The following is a 12,051-nucleotide window of genomic DNA, read 5'->3' as shown; positions in this document are numbered from 1 at the left end:
TGGCTTGTGAGCAACCACCTGTCCCATGAAATGATCGACACGCGCTAGGCCATTAGCGCTCCCTTGGTGCAGCCAAACCGACCAGCTAGCTACGTCAGGAGCTGGGGTAGCTGTCAAAACCTCATGACATTCACGCGAGGTCTCGAACATTACCACCGACCATCAAATCGTTCTCGAACCACAGTCTATCGCACACCGCACAACTGAATCTCAAATGTCTGTCCATAAAGTCACTCTGAAATTTTGCATACGCACCCTTGTGCTCGCCCAATTTACGAACGTGGTACCTGCGTCGCTAAGCCGCGTTCTTCGCTTCGCGGCACCCGTCTTCCTCTCGAGCCCACCGTTTATGGGCAGCCTCTCGGGCGCGACCTTCTCTGCTACTCGCCGCCACTTTCCTCTTCCTACGCCAGATGTCAGCACATGCATTACTGGTTTGCTCCGCCTCCTCATAGAGGGCAGCGTTATGCAGTATTGGGTCGTTTCGTAGCTTTCCTCTTAGTATGCCAGCTGTCAGCACATGCCGCACTCGTTTGCCTCACCTCCTCAAAGAGGGCGCGAGAGTTTTTGAGGCACGGACATTGAAGAATGTAGGGGGGGGGGGGTAGATATATACAGCTCAACTGTAAAAGCTTTGGTGACAACAGCCAACGGATAAAACTATCAATAACATTCGAGAAAGTTGTTATACATACAGGCGCGTGGTGCATCGAAGCAAAACGTTGAACATTTGTTAGCCGGTGAAAAGTAATGACCGAAAGATATAAAGGAGTGACAGACGACGCGTGGTACTCTGGCGCCATCTCATCGCTATCGTCGCAAAACACGTCTTGCGCGCCACTACGCTTCTCACACTTTCGCCATATCCTCCTGTTCCGCTTTCCGCCTCATGGTTCCGCTGCACCCTCCTGATCCAATTTCCTCTTCGCGTTCTCTTCCCTATCGCCGCTGTTGCGCTCCACGTTGCTCTTTCAACTTTCGCAGTTGTGTTTGTTCGCTCGGATACGCCGACGCTTGCCACAGGAACGGACGCCGAGCTGCGCTGTAAAAAAAAAACGTTCACCGACGATTACGATACTTCCTAATGTGCAGTTTGAGGCAGTTATATACGTGTTTTCGTTTCGTGATGTATTGGCTGGCGAGGACAATCTCTCTCGTGCGGCACGCTGCAAACGGAGCTAAGTGTGGCGCCACTGCTTCGTTAATCGGGAGATCGCGAGAGCCAGCGCGTTGGTGGCGCGTTGCCGAGACCCTCAGCAGCCGAGAGGCCTCCCAGACGACGCGCGCTAATCTAGCGCCATCTCGTAGTCATTGTCGCCGCACTACGCTTTTTTTCTCACCCCTTCGCCCATAGAGTTTCTCACTATAACACCTAGAGGGTGTTGGCTGGTGTTGTAAGAGGCTTCGTCTAAAGCGTGGATATGTCTACACAAATAACGCGTTCTCAAAGTAAATTCTCCATAAAATGTTTCCATTCACGCATATTACGTATTTACTAACCTACAATGACCTACAATACATGACCAAGAGAAAAAGAACGCAAGAACAGACGACAAACTGTTTCAAAGCGAGCGCGAACCTTGTCGTCTGTCCTCCAACTTTAGCGGTCCGCTGATACTTTTTACGTAACATATAGTCGTACACGTAATAACAAGTTCTCATAGTTAAACACAAACATGTTTTTGCGTAATAATAAAGCTAAAACAGCTTTTCTCGTGTTGTTTTAGTAGAAAATTATTCATTATGACAGACAGAACGGCGCTTGCCAACCGCGTCTTCAAGGAGTCCTGTCTCACCGAGAACGATGCCAATCCGAATTCACAATATACCAGCATTCCCATGCATACCACAGCGCAGCAGCGCCAGATTTCCCTCTAGGTAATGTAGTGAGAAACTCTATGCCTTCGCCTTACCCTCCTCCTCCGATATCCTCATCGCGTCTTTCATCACCCGCTCCGTCTTCGCTCTTTCATCTTTTGCTGTGCTCGTTCACTCGGTTACGTGGACGCACGCCTCAGGAACGGACGCCTAAGAGCTATAAAAACGAATTTGACTCTAGCAATGTTCTCATGTTATTAATATGATAATCATGTTAAATATGATATGCATAACCTAGTAGCTTACAGCAAATTCTTGGGATTTAAATTGGGCGGTAATTTCAGGACTTTTGCAGCAGAATTTATAGATAGGAACTACCTTAGTGATTTTGAATTAGTTAGGAAAGCTAGATGTGACGAGAGATCGCTGGAAAATTTGATAGCGTAGCTCTTAGGCGCCCGTTCCTGCGGCTAGCGTCCGCGTCGGCGTAACCGATCGAACGAGCATAGCGAAAGAAGAGCGAACACGCGTAGCGCAGTGGGGATCGAAAGACGCAATGAGGAAAGCGGAGTATGGCGCAAGGGTAACAAGAAAAGCGTAGTGCGGCGACAATGACTACGAGATGGCGCCAGAGTAGCGCGCGTCGTCTGCCTGCCGGCGGCGGCTGCTGCGAATCACGTCGCCTACGCGCTGGCTCTCGCGATCTCCAGATTAGCGAAGTAGTCGCGCCGCACTTAGCTCCGTTTGCAACCTGCTGCAGGGGACAGATTTTCCGCGCCAGCCAATATATCGCGAAATGAGAACACGTATAGAGCTACGCTCAAATTTCGCATTAGAGAGTATCGCAATTGTTGGTGAATATTATTGCGATGGCAATTATATGGACACTGCAGGCGCATTCCAACCGTTGGCGTCGCTGTGAGGTTCCGTATAAAGCCCAAGGGCGATAAAATCGTCGCCGCGCGCCGTGTGCTGTACGTGCGAGTGAAAGCGTGCCGGCGTGAGCCGGTCATCGCGGCTTAATCTCGTATAGGCAAGCGAGGAGGAAGCGCGCTGTCTTCCGTCGCGCGCAAGGATCCGTGGGGGAAGGTAGGGAGGGGGGGGGGGGGGGGCGTTCTACTCCGGGTCACTGTGTCTTGGAAGCCATGTGCGACGGGGACGGAGTCCGGCTGCGCGCTGTGTTTTCGCGGCTTTGTTCGCGTTGATACGAGACGCAGCACAAAGGTCAATTCGCTGCTGCCGCGCTTCATCACTCCAGCGTTACGACAGGGAGTTTCTGCGGTCATCGAGTCAGATGTGCTCATGTTTACTTGTGCGCGCCTGACAGCATGCTTGTTAATTTAGTTAGTATGCCCATGTTTACAAGTTCATACGGCCGATAAAACTACTATCCTTACTTCTTATCGCTACTCTCCACTAATTTGCCATCGCAATGGATGCTTCGCCTTTCGGGCGATATACTGCGACTGTTTTGTTAGTATTCTCGAAATAAAGGCACAGGTGTTGTTTAAAAACTTTGCATCAGTATAGCCGCAACCGGGAGAACGTTGTTCTCCTAGCATCAATAAGTAGATCTACACTAGGTGTTCCAACGCAATTGGAGGCATGCATAGCTATGCAATTATAATGCGTTATGACAGGTAAAGCAAGATTGAAAGCTGAGAGAAATTTCTAACAAAATGATCATTCAGAATGCTTGACAACGGTTTGCAGGAACATTATCGTATATACTCGTGTTATGGCCGCACCCGTGTAAAAGCCGCATCCAGAACTTTTGAAATATATTTTTACCCGATATTTTTTTTTACACCGCACCCTTGATTTTTCAGAAGGTTGGCCGTGTTATCTGTTGTGTGGTGCGAAAGTTCCTTTGAAGCTTCTGTTTCTTTGTTTTTTTTTTTTAGTAGGTGTCAAAACAAGGCTGCCGTGCGGGTTTTCGGCGCCTCCAGGTAGCAAAAGCACAGCCTGCGGGATTATTTATTGGCTGCCTTCGAGACGCTGCCGTCGCTGATCTGTGCGGCGCCACCATTAATTCCAACCGTAGGGGACGCGCTACGGGAATAGCCAAGAATTGCCAGAGCTAGTAAAAGCTAGTACCATAGTTCAATAAAGGCAAGTACCGTATTTGCATGATTCTACAGCGCGCCAGATTGTAACGCGCAGATATATTACCACCAAAATACTACAAAATGTCTACTTGGTGCCGATTCTGCCGCGCACATCTCGTAACGAAACCTGAGTCGACGTGTAGCGTGTTGACAACAATTTTGTGGAACATACAAAGGCACAGAGACACGCACACAGCTGAATCTTAGTGGTCGGTCGCCATTGAAGTCCGACGGCGCCTCCTTTTCGCTGTTCACCCACCACAAAAAGTCATCTTCAATTCCGTGCATTAGAAATGAAACACGTATGATAAACTAGAAAATCGTGACCACAGACCAAGGCAGAAAAAAAAAAAAAAACCGCCCGTTCGATGGCACTGTGGGTAGCTACCTTGCACTCAGTTTCTTTTTTTTTTTTTTGCTAAAAATAGGCTTCGCTTTTCATTTTGACTTGAATTATTTACGATTCTAACCTGCATGCAAATTTGAATTCACCTTTTATCGAAAAAAGGTGCACGTTAGTTAGAATGGTAAATACTTACCGCCGAAAATATTTACGAAAAAAAAAATTTTATTTTCTTCCTGTAATGGCCGCATCCCCGATTATCACCTGAAATTGCGGGGAAAAAACCTGCGGCCATTACAGAAGTGTATACGGTTATCAGCTCATGAATCGACTAAAGACAAAGAGTCATTAGATGAAGGATTAATGATGCGCCAAAATTTTCTGACGGTATTTTTCAGCATAGATTGTAGTACAGTAGATAAGAAATATTTCTTTCCGTTTTCAACTGCTGATACATCTATTTGTGACGCCAATTTGAAGGCAGACCACCGCAAGTCGTGAACGTTTAGCCGAATGGAAAACATGTTTTTTCTATTATATAAACGCTTGATGTTAGAGTTATACCACGGATTATGCGTACTTCTTTATTTATTTATTTAATACATACTCCTAGCCCTATATGTAAGGCTGTAGCAGGGTGGGCAGACAAATACAACTGTGAAAGTGGTATCAAACATCGTTAACAGTTTCTGTTTATAGCAGTTCCAAATATTGTGGACAAAGAATAAAGTCGGTGCAATGCAGCGAGCCTGCAAGTCATGTCAACGTATGCAATTCGTATACACAAAGGTATTAATAGCACTATAAACATATTAAGAGGCAAAGCACGAGGGTGGGTCTAAAATTAATCTGCAGGAATGTAAAGTAATGTTTAACAGTCTCGGTAGAGAACAGCAGTTTACGATAGGTAGCGAGGCAGTGGAAGTGGTAAGGGAATACATCTACTTAGGACAGGTAGTGACCGCGGATCCGGATCATGAGACTGAAATAATCAGAAGAATGGGCTGGGGTGCGTTTGGCAGGCATTCTCAGATCATGAACAGCAGGTTACCATTATCCCTCAAGAGAAAAGTGTATAACAGCTGGGTCTTACCAGTGCTCACGTACGGGGCAGAAACCTGGAGGCTTACGAAAAGGGTTCTATTTAAATTGAGGACGACGCAACCAGCTATGGAAAGAAGAATGATGGGTGTAACGTTAAGGGATAAGAAAAGAGCAGATTGGGTGAGGGAAGAAACGCGAGTTCATGACATCTTAGTTGAAATCAAGAAAAAGACATGGGCATGGGCAGGACATGTAATTAGAAGGGAATGTAACCGATGGTGATTAAGGGTTATGGACTGGATTTCAAGGGAAGGGAAGCGTAGCAGGGGGCGGCAGAAAGTTAGGTGGGCGGATGAGATTAAGAAGTTTACAGGGACGACATGGCCACAATTAGTACATGACCGGTGTAGTTGGAGAAGTATGGGAGAGGCCTTTGCCCTGCAGTGAGCGTAACCAGGCTGATGATGATGATGATGATGATGATGATGATGAAACATATTAAAAATAGAAAACTTACCACGAACAATTACCGACGTGAAAAACACCGATACATACATTCAATTTTTCAAGCTAAGCCAGGAGATAAATATAATTGGTTCATCTTGAGACAAACATATCAGTTGAACTACTACTTCCAACGACGTGTTCAGGTAGTGCATTCCATTCTGTTATTGTGCGTGGGATAAATGAGAACCTAAATGTATAATTGTGGAATTTTTCAAGTGTCTACTATGTTTTGTTCTAGTGGGCCTTATTTTTGAGAACGATAGGAATCGTCGGCTATTACCGTTTACTTCATTATTTAAGAGCTAGAATACGAACTTGAGACGAAGAATCTTTGCACGTTTGTTTATTGCGAAAAGACCTGCTCTCGCAAGGAGTTCAGAAGGCGAACCACGGCGTCGATACTTGTTGTACACAAATCTAATTGCCTTCCTTTGTACTGCTTCTAATTTATCAATACATCATTTCGTGTGCGGCAACCAACCTAAAATACCATATACAAGAATTGAGCGAACTAATGAAGTATATGCTAATAGTTTTGTGCTCGGTGAAGCAGTCCGGAGTGACCGTTTTAGCGAGCAAAGAGCAGAAATGGCCTTACCTGAAATATCTGACACCTCTATATCCCATTTTAAGTCTGTGGAAATAATTAGGCCGAGGTACTTGTAAGGGTCAACGACATTTACCGGTACTTTACCTATTACATAGATGAACGTCAGAGCCTTCTTTTTTTCTTGATATTGTCATACAGAGAGATTTATCTAGATTAATATTCATCTGCCATGATCCTCACCAGTTCGTAACGTTTCTAAGTGCATTGTTCAGAATAACTTGGTCTGTAGTATTGTTGACTTCTTTATATATTATGCAATCATCTGCGAACATGCGGACTGTCACATCCGAGTTCTCAGCTAATTCATTTATAAAAATGAGGAAAAGAATAGGAGCTAGTACTATGCCTTGTGGCACTCCAGATAGAACAGGTGAGCGGTCGGATGAGTTGCCGTTGCAGTGAGTATACTGGGTCCTGTCTGAAAGGTAATTTTTAATTCATTTTGTGACCTTGCAATTACCAAACAAGTTATCAAGTTTTCAGAATAACTTATTGTGCGATATCCGATCAAAGGCTTTTGATAGATCGAGAAAGATAACGTCTGTTTTCCGCGGTTATTGATGGAGGTTGCGAGGTCATGAATTGTTTCTCTTAGTTGCGTTGTCGTCGACCGGCCTTTTCTAAACTCATGTTGATTTTCACATAAAAGTTTGTTGTCGTTGACGAACTGCATATTGTGTGTAAGTATGATATGTTCAAATATTTTGCAAGCAGTACAGCTTGAAGAAACCGGCCGATAGTTAGAGGGCTTTGTAGCATCTCCAGATTTATGAATCGGTATAATCTTAGCGGTTTTCCATTCACGCGCTAATTCACCAGTGTTCGTAAATTTTTATAAATAAGTGAAAGTTATTTGGCCGTCCACTGGATTTTTTCTCATCGATGTTAAGAAGCAGTGAAAAGATCCCTGGTTCCGTAATAATTATCTCGCCCATTGGTTCCCTTCTAGTCCCTTCATCAATACCTATTGGGGGTAAAACACCATTATCAATGGTAAAAACAGAGTTGAAATAGTCAGTCAACATTTTCGCTTTCTTTAAAGCTTCAGTGTGTGGTAGGTTGTTTTCTTTATGAGTTCGGGAGTTCAAATATCGCCAGAATTTATGGGTAGCCGTCTTGATAAAGTTATTTAAAGTCACATTAAGGTATCTATCTTTAGCTGCTCTTATATTTGCTTTTAGAGAATTAGAGAGTTTAGAGAGTTCAGTTAAGTGAGATTCGTCAGACGTATTTTTAGCTTTTCTTAGCCTTGTAATCCTACGTTTCATGTGAATTATATCACGGGTATACCACGGGTTCTCTTTATGCACTCTGTTTCTTTACGGGTACAAATGATGTCAAACAGTTTTGAACAATATTCATAAACATAGCCACAAGGCTCGAACTGTATCGTTTTGGTAATCCTGAAGAAAAACTGAACAGTTTTCAAGAAAATCAATAGTGGCGACGTCATCAGCATTTGACCAGTCTAAAACATTCGTGAAAAGCTCATCCTCACGCTTTGGTGAGCGCAATAACATAGAACATTTAGTTGCTTTATGGCCTGATACGCCGTCCAATACTTCCCACGTGGCACTCTCTGAAAGGACATTGTCACTTAAAAATATAAAATCCAGAATACTGCAGCTTGTGGAAGTGATGCGAGTGGGTTATCGAATTATCTGTCGTAAACCGAAGTTGAATGCTATCTCGAGCAGTGTTTTTGCAGAGGCTACTTCTGTGTGCCCACTGCAATTGAAATTCCAGTCTATGTGAAGAAGACTGTAACCTCCAGTAAGAATGTTTTGCGTTTTTAAGATGAATTTGCATATATTCGGTCAAAGCTTGTAGCCCATCTACTCCCGAGTTAGGTGCGCGACACAGGGTTCCAACCGCAGCAGATAAGTTCGCCTTCTTACACCAAAGTGCCTCAGCGCCGTCGATGCCTGGGTGCCGTCCTTCACGAAAATCGCCACGTGTACTCCTGTCGCTGCGTCGCACTACGTAGCCCGGTTTGACATCAGAGGAGAGAGCCATGTTTCGCTGATAGTGCCGACATCAGGACTATGCTCAAGAAGAAATGCTTCCAGTTCGACCACTTTGTTTACGACACTTCCGGCATTGATATTATTGACGGTAAAGTTTTCATATGTCTGGTAGGTGAGTGGTTGCGTGCTTTGCTTAGTTTTTTGTGACTGCTACTCTGGTGTTCGTCTCCTCATCCCAAGTGAATAACTGATCCTTGATTTTAATTTTGTCATAGTGGAGCGTAACCTTTTCTTGTCTATCTCTATTTGTCTTGCTGCTAACCCAGATATTCTTTATGTTCCGTACTCTCGTTGAAAAGTCTTCGCCGATATATACCTTGGAGCCTTTTAGTTTCGAACAATTGTTGAGTATTTTGGATTTGTCTCTGAAGTCAACAAGCTTGAATATTACTGGTCTTATTTTGTTTGGCTTTTTTGTACCGAGACGATGGATTCTTTCGATGCCCGATATTGTCACCCCGAGGGTGTCTCTGAGAACTTTGCCGGCAATGTCCGCCTCGAGTCTCATTTTCGGTCTCGGTAATGCCAAATGCTATTAACTTAGACCGCCTGCTTCTTTTCTCAAGTTCATCGATTTGTCTAGCCATGCGATTGGCGCTGTGTTCCAGCAACGATACCTTTTCTTCAGCAGAAGTTATCCTATCTTCTAGAAGTGGAAGGTCGTTGAGCTTAGCATGTCTAGCTGTTAAGGATTCATGCGTTCTCTTCTTTGATAGTATTTAGATCAGAGGCAACATTTCGAGTCTGTGCCAAGATCGCCTGTGTGTCAGGTCCAGGGTTGCTCTCTATGTCGCCATCCACTAGCAATAGCAGTTTTAAAAATGCGAAACAACGGCTAACTATAAAACACATTGGCCGAGGGCACGGCTGCACCACAAGAAAGGGGTCATTACTGTGATAGCATTTTACAAAACATTGTCTCACCCGAAGAAGAAAAACGAAGGGGTTTGAGGACCACATGTTAGTTGCGGTGCCGCCGTTCCCAATGCTGGAAACCTATAAGCTGTTCTTTTTATAAGCGTCAGGCGCTGATGACGTCACGTAGCCTGATATCACGGTATGATACTTGTCCAGTTGATATTCCCGTGTGTCGGCCAACAGACCAGCCCATGGAACGTCGCAGAATTCCGTGCCTGCACTTCCATCAATGGTTTGTTCGGGAAGTTGCGAAACGTGCTGCTTGCTCTGGGTCGCCAGCAGGATTCCCGGTATTGTCTGAAGAAGAAAACGAAGGGCTTGAGGACCACATGTTCGTTGAGGTGCCGCTGTGCCCAATCCTGATATTAATGGCGCGACAGGGAATGTATTTTTTTTTTGTTAAACGGTCAACCTTAGTTGAGACATGTATGTCCCAGTTAGTCTGTACAGAGCGGTCTCCAAAGTTATATAGAAGAGATCAAGAAATATTGATAGTTTAATAACCCGCCGTGGTTGCTCAGTGGCTATGGTGTTGGGCTGCTGAGCACGAGGTCGCGGGATCGAATCCCGGCCGCGGCGGCCGCATTTCGATGGGGGCGAAATGCGAAAACACCCGTGTACTTAGATTGAGGTGCACGTTAAAGAACCCCAGGTGGTCGAAATTTCCGGAGCCCTCCACTACGGCGTGCCTCATAATCAGAAAGTGGTTTTGGCACGTAAAACCCCATAATTATTATTGATAGTTTAATATTAATAACTTGAAACTGCCTTCTTGTAGTCTGGTATGGTCTTAATGTCTTGATAAGGTTTTGGGGCAAGGACGAGCATCGCACGCGTAATGCGAAAGCGTGGGACCGACCTCCGTCGAGTTATTTTTTCATTCCCGTTCATTGTCATTAATTTATTATTTCTTTAATTCAGTTAGTATGTACAAGTAATTGCCCCTGTTTTCCTGGGTGTCCTTGTTTGCTTCTCCTGATAAGATTAATAAAAAGTTAGGCCCCTCGGTTAACCCTCTTTCTTCTCGTGTAGAAACAGACCGAGGAGTAATTGCCACGTCGTTGAGACTTTGTAGTAAATGGCAGTGACAGACAACATCCGCGCATGACGCGTGTTGTGCCCATCCTTTCAAGGGTATTTAACCTTCATGCACGCTCTTTGCACAAAACAAGCCCCGCTCGTAGCCGTGGCGGCGAACACCATTAAACTGTAGGTGCATTTCCGGACACCTTCAACGTGTGCACACCCAGGGCAAGGACGCGCGCATGGTTGCGAGGTCCACTTTGCCCAAATAACCAATGAGGCCGTGGCCCGTAGATTACATTCTCTCACATGCCGCTGTGGCCGATTACTAGGCTGGTGTCATGCGCGAGCCAACGACGAAAAGAACGGGGGCAGAACGAGTCGCGCTGTCGTCGCGAGGTTTCAGGCGCTCGTGGCCTTCGCGGCATGACGCATTCAAAGCTGCGCTGTGTGACACCGATTATGCAAGCAACAAAACAGATCGCTGCGCAGTTTTTATTATCATCATGGAAAGAAAACGTTTATATACTCATCTACCATCAATAGAACAAAGAAAGGCCATTCTCAAAAGTACTTTGACAAAACCAAAAGTGATAACAAAGCAATGACGGAGCATAGTGAAGAAGAGAGAGAAAGCGGCCGTCAAAGTTGCACATGTGCCATTAGAGATAAAAATCACTGAATCCGTTCAGGTTATTGAGATGTGCGACCTCCTTACGCCCAAACAATTCCACTACCCAAACGGGCAACGTGCTGCGCGCGCATGGCGCTCATCCGGCTGGCGCTTTCGGTCCTCCTGCTCCTTTCGCCGTATGTGGCCACACAGAGAATGCTGCAAAAAGCAACTTTCAAAGAGGATGGATCACTCAGAGAACATGATGCTACAGCGGCAGTGACTCAGTGGGCTGTGAGCTGCTGTACTACATAATCCTGATTCGCGTATAAAACTGTTGACGTGACAGCAAAACACAGGGTGTTCCAGCTATCATGCATTGCGTTCTTTAAAAAAAGACGGGCGATTCTACGCGAAGATGACAAAGTGCATATTCTTCACGCTTCAGTAGAGCCAGTAATGTTTTTGTTGATGCCACTCAATTTAGCAATCAATTGCAATGAGCAATTTCTTTTAAATTACTGCTGCGATGCCGCAGCGTGTCCCGAAAGAAGCGCGATGCTGCGGGGCACGCCTCGCGCAGGTTTCGACGGTGGCGATGTTCATTCAGTGCGAAACGCATTGCGCATTTCGGCAGTTACCTTGAGAATCCTTTTTGATGCGACGGCTAGTCTCGTGATATTTTTCATTTGTCGCGGCCTTTCTTTATCAGCCGGGAAAAAATAGGGGGATTAAGTAGCTGCTTGAAAACATGCCAGTTTTAACTGTATGTCGATTTTCTAGAAATTTTTCATTGACAGCACTTTCATTCAGAGTAGTAATTAAAATATTAGCTAACTGCAATTAAGTAATTTTTTCCACCAACAAAGAAATCACTGCCGGCTGCTCTATACGCGACTGTGAACAAGATGCACTTGGTTATCTTCGCGTAGAGTGACCCTTCTTTCTTAAAATACGCAATGTAAGACATCTGGGGAACCCTGTAATAACCTATTAGGTTTTATTACATGAAGTTATCTTTTGCAATCGCGTCGCCAACC

General features: G+C 45.1%; 1 protein-coding gene across 6 annotated transcripts in view; it reads left to right on the top strand.

Annotated features, from left to right (window-relative positions):
* LOC126545894 (uncharacterized protein ZK1073.1) overlaps window positions 1-12,051 on the top strand; it is a 362,662-nt gene that overhangs the window by 130,744 nt on the left and 219,867 nt on the right. The window lies entirely within an intron of this gene.

Source organism: Dermacentor andersoni, chromosome 1 (genome assembly GCF_023375885.2).
Source record: "Dermacentor andersoni chromosome 1, qqDerAnde1_hic_scaffold, whole genome shotgun sequence".
NCBI classification, from domain to species: Eukaryota; Metazoa; Arthropoda; class Arachnida; order Ixodida; family Ixodidae; genus Dermacentor; species Dermacentor andersoni.
Note: the sequence above shows the minus strand (reverse complement) of the source record. Positions and strands in the feature narration are given on the sequence as shown.